The sequence below is a fragment of the Chiroxiphia lanceolata genome, chromosome 7 (genome assembly GCF_009829145.1).
Source record: "Chiroxiphia lanceolata isolate bChiLan1 chromosome 7, bChiLan1.pri, whole genome shotgun sequence".
Classification (NCBI taxonomy): domain Eukaryota; kingdom Metazoa; phylum Chordata; class Aves; order Passeriformes; family Pipridae; genus Chiroxiphia; species Chiroxiphia lanceolata.
Window position 1 is genome coordinate 30171059 of NC_045643.1, and position 5561 is coordinate 30176619.

Consider the following 5561-nt stretch of genomic DNA (forward strand, 5'->3'; position numbering starts at 1 on the left):
TCTGCCTACTCAAAGAGGGATCTTGCAACACAGAGGTTAATTAGCTCCCAAAGGCAAGGTCCTTCACCACCCTCTGCTCCCCTGAAACCAGCCAAATCATGTAAGCACCCCCAAATCTGGAGCCTGCTGCCCTGTGACCCTCCAGGAACATCTCCATTAGACCCAGCTCCACAGTCCCTGTGTGTTTGTTGGGGACCTCCAGTACTACAAGGCAAATGCCATCTCACTCCAGTAACTGGTGTAGGGAGAAAGGAGAAACTTCACCTGAATGGAGTCAATAATTCTCCAGGACCATCTGCCAAGGAGCACCACTGAGGCTTCTGTCCTGCCACTCACACGTTTGCTGGCAAACATCACTTTATTTTACTTATCATCACTTTCATTTAACTCCAGCCCAGGAAGCTCCATAGTGGATGTCAACATGAGAGAGAAAAAGGAAATGTTTTCAAATTTAAAAGTAATATGAAACCCAGTAAACACTAAATTGCCTTGTAATCCCAATCGTTATGTTTGTTGGTAGGAAACAGAAAAAGCCCAGCTAAGCACTATGTATTTAGCATTTTAAAAGCTAAAAATAGCAATAACTTCATCAGCAGGGAGAAGGAGTTTGAACAGAAACTGAATGATCACCAGCAATTATTTCTGGATATTTTAAGTAAGTGCCCTGAAATTGGAAAAAGCAATGCCATGTTCAAATCCCTATCCTGGCTTACAGGAGAAATACAATCAGGTAAAGTATTGCAGAAAGGGGAGGAACGCTAATGGCAAACATAAAGAGAAGTTAGAGGTTAGAAAAGATCAGTTATCTGTAAGGAAGCAAGATGTATCAGGGAAGATTTAACACTGAGAAGGATTTTAGATTTTGAAAGGAGGCTACCCAGACCAAATGGTGTCTCCGAGTCTACGACTTCCCCATGAGGGGAAGAGGGGGGGCAGGCACTGATCTCTTTTCTGTGGTGATTAGTGACAGAACACAAGGGAATGGCCAGAAGTTGTGTCAGGGGAGGTTTAGGCTGGATATTAGAAAAAGGTTCTTCATTCAGAGGGTGGTTGGTGGTGGAACAGGCTCCCCAGGACAGTGGTCAGAGCACCAAGGCTGACAGAGCTCAAGAAGTGCTTGGACAATACTCTCAGGCCCATGGTGTGACTCCTAGGAATGGTCCTGTGCAGGGCCAGGAGCTAGACTCAATGATTCTTGTGGGTCCCTTCCAACTCAGAATATTTTGTGATTCTGTGAAACTAGCCCACTCCATCAGTGAATATTGCAGACACGTGACATCGTTCAAAGGTTAATTCATTACTTTTATTCCAAGATGTTGGAGAGTTTGGTCAAATTTCAGCAACAGTATAGAATTATAATGTAATACTGTGTTAAACTACACAAGGATATGCTTTTCACTTCATTTGGGAGGATGTTAAAACCAAATCACACTTCGTGCGGACTCTTCATCAGGCACAGCTGTGCATTAGCTCCATCACGAGGAAATATTTTCTCCTGAGTCACATACAGGGTACAGCACTAGACACCAGCTGCCTTAAATTAATGCCTGTATCTCCAGATCCATATAGCTTTTTCTCAAGCTTATAGAAATCCCAACATAAGAGATCTCTGAACCATGGACGTTGATTTCCAACAAGTCTTGGATTTCAGGAGGCATTCCTCAAGCCTGAAAGAAGTAAAATATTTCATCTGTTTATAAAAATATATAGTTACAGAGACTGGATAACTATAGGCCTGTCAGTCTGAGATTAATCCCTGGGAAAAGAATAGTTGATACAGAGTTAAAAGAGATTAGCGCCAATCAACACGTTCATGAAAAAACAAATCTTGTCAAATTAATTCTCATTTTAAGAGATTACGGTTTCCTTGATGGAGCAATAGCATTAATGCAGCAATTCACCATATCACAGCTCTTCTCACTCCGGTTGGGCTGGTCCTGCTCTTAATCAGAAAGCAGAGAGCCAGCCTAGCATTCCCTAAAATAAATTAAAACCTGGTCAAAGGCTTCAGGATGTAAATGGAAATAGGAACTCTTTGGGGAAGCAGGGTCCCGCTGGGTTCTCGCACTGGCTTTGTGCGGGTCAGCGTCTTTACTGAGAGCCTGGGCAGTAAGAGCATTACTGAGACCACGGGTGAGGTGGAGGTGGAAAGGATTAGAGGGCCACTGAAGAAGAGGAGGCTGTGCTCCTGGGAAGCAGTGATGAGTCACCTGATGGAAGCAAACAAGGAGCAGGTAGGTGGCTCCATGCGGCCCCAGTGTGGGCTGGCTGGGGGAAGAGTCACTCTGAAAGACAGCAGGAGCACCTGGTGTAGCTTGAAATGATCAGGATTACCTCGTGGCTGACACAGTCCATGGAGGAGCACAGGGAATGTCACACGGGAATGGGAACGCTGCTGTGGCTGTTGCAATGTCCACTCCAGTTTGGCAAACGCAGCTCTGTCACGTGGCTCCAGGGGGATCCTGGCACAGCACAGGGACCCCATGGCTTTTCTCTGCTGCTCCCTGAGCATCCAGTATCTGCAGGGCCATCAGAGGTGAGCAGGCAGGAGCCACCAGCCCTTCGCTTGGAATCTAATAGCAAACAAGTGAGGCTGGAAATAAAGTCTGTGCTTTTAGGCCCTGGAACAACCATCATGAGATTTGGCCTCTGTCACCAGAGAAAAGCTCATTCAAAGCAGCACTGGGCCAGGGCAACTTTGCCATTTCTTACACAGGACTGCAGCTTACACAAGTGGCCATAGATCATTCCTTCTGACCATGCAGCTGGCACCACTTCCAAGCAGTTATTAAAAATAAAAAAATACTGCTAGCTCATAAACCTTTAAGTGCAGCTCACAGTTGCATTTTTGTGGTGTGAAAGGTGCCCAAAGAACCTGCACACAAGCTGCAAATCGCAGCGTAACACATGGTGTTTGTTATTAACAGCAACCTACAACAAGACACAAACTCACCACTAAATCCTGCACGGAAATCTTCTCCAGGTTAACCATCCCCTCGTATTTAGGCTTCCATTACACCCCAGCTGTTCGATGGCTCTCATACCTCTGCAGGGCAGGAGGGGAGAAGGTGTCCGCCTCCCTCCCACCGCAGCTGTATCCCGGTCCCTGCGAGCTCCTGCTGGAGACCCACAAGAGGGCAGTCGGGGTTGCCTTTTCCCTCCGACTACATCATTTTCCACCTTAACGTCCAGGGAAGCCTCATCACAATGTCACCTTTCATCTTCTGCGGACACTTATAGCTGCTTTCTGAAGAGAATGTCATTGATGTTATCGTATGCCACGATATATACAGGTAACAGAACATGTTTGCTGCAGATGAAGTAGCTATTTATTAATTGTAGTCCTTGGGATAGTGGTGGTACGTGGGGCAGCCTGTTTTAGAGCTGCATCAGCCAGGAGGCTCCCCAGATCCCATGGCTGATTATGCTGGTGTTTGTAGGATCGGAGTGTCCATAAAGTTCATGCTACGTTTTTGGAGACTGAAGCTGCTTCTCCTGTTTTATTTATTTGGAAAAGTCAAAATGATTGTATTAAGTACAGATACAAAACATGACAAAAAAATACATCTCTCCTTCTGAGCTGAGGAGAAATCATACACCATTATCAGTGCTGAACTCCAAGACCACATTCACCACTACAGGTTTCACTCACGTATTATCATTATACTATCATTAGTATTATATAGCTGCCTTTGACAGCCCTTGAAACTTCCTTACCTCCTGTTACCACCTCCCTCTCTTTTTTTACCTCTCCAAAACAAGGACCACACAGTGCTGCTTTCCCCTTCTGCACAGCCCAGCCTCCAGGTACAGAAGCTTTCCACCTTTCTCCTCTCCCGTTCCTCCACCCATTCCATCTCTGCTCTCCCTCCTGCCTGTTCCCTGTCTCTTGTCTTCTCCTTACTTCCTCACCCTCTTGTGCATCTCTCCTCAAAACAGGAGGAGCTTCATATACAGCTTAACTCCATCCTTGCCTGTCCAAGCATGGCACCATCTCCCCTTATCTCAAAAATACTCTGTATTTTCACTGTCTGGAGCTGTTTTTCTCCAAATCCACCCAAAATCCTTTCCAATTTGTCTTTGTTTCATGTTTTAGATACCTTCTACAATGAGTCAGAGCCAGAAGATTCTTTTTGAAGAAAACACAGCATTGGGAAGGCCAGTACAGGTAAGCCATTCAAAAGCAACAAAAAAGGCAGCAGGGGGGGAAAGGGGGAAGTTTCTCTGCATTTGACCCTCCACAAGTCAGAATCCCGAAATCCTTTTGGTAACACTGTATCACACCCAGAAGAATCAGAAAACAGCAGCTAGCCTCACAAACCTTAGGGAGATAGCCCTGCCCTGAGACACACAGCTCTGCTGGGGAAGTAAGTGGGAGCCCATCAGGCAGGAGCAGACATGGGCTCTGTGGCAGCAGCAAAGCCACTGCTTACACAGGCGACTGCTTTTACTGGTCATGCACAAGTATTTTGTGTTTGCATTTGTCACCAAGGCCTGTGCTCCAAGTTTCCCAGCTCCCATTCTGCTTGCTCCCTTTCTTTGCATTATTACAGAGCAGCCCTGTAATGGGGGTTTTTATTACACGTTGTCCCTCCCCACAGAGCTCTGGGGCAATACAGGACAAAGGCACTGGGGGTAAATACAGGACAGAGGCACCAGGGGTATGGAGAACAGGGGCACAACAAAACAGGGGTTAGAGCCCTGCCCTGCCATTGTATGACAAGTGTGGGGAATTAAGACTACTTCCTTCCCTGTAATCCTTCAGGCAACATTAGAAAGTGTTTGTCGTTTCTCGAACTAAAATGCACAAAGGAATTTCAGTGGTAGGGAGAGTGATACAAGAAAACAAGGTCTCCCATTGTCAGATGCAGTGCTCCCAGCCAAGCCAGCTGCTCTGGGACTGCTGCATGTTTGGCCACAGCTACCACTTTCCTGCACCAGGCAAACTCCTCAGTGTGGACTCGAGTGCCAGGATCTGCTCTACGACTGCCAAGGTAGTCCCTGCACACAGCTGCTAGGTTAGCGCTGCTTGGGCTGATGTGCCAGATACTGAAACAACACAACATTAAAAGAAGAGTTCAAAAAACCACTCTATCTTTCCATTTCAGCAGGCTCCCCTCACCCCAGCTACATTTCAGGAGCAGACAACAGTAGCAACTAAAATGCACTGACAAGTCAAGGTCCTGGCAGTAATGGGGAAGGTCAGAGATGGTATGAGCAGTGATAATCCACCCAGCAAAGCTTCCTGGGACAGGAGTGACAGCGTCAGCAAATCAGATGATCCAGGCAGGTAAACACTTTCACATACAAACATTTTACTAAGATGGAGTTAAAATGGTTTTCCTTCCTGCTACTATTCTCAAGGCCTCCCACCAATTTTTGATGTTTACGGGGTAACTGAAGGAAGCTCACTGAGGCAAAGTGGAACAAATCACAGGAGTTAAATCCCCACTGTAACTGGAAAAATGCACATTTCACAAGTGTACATGTGTCACACGGGCACTTTTACCCACATGGAAACAGCCATTAACTAGCTGGTTTCACCTTAAAAAGTTAAAAAG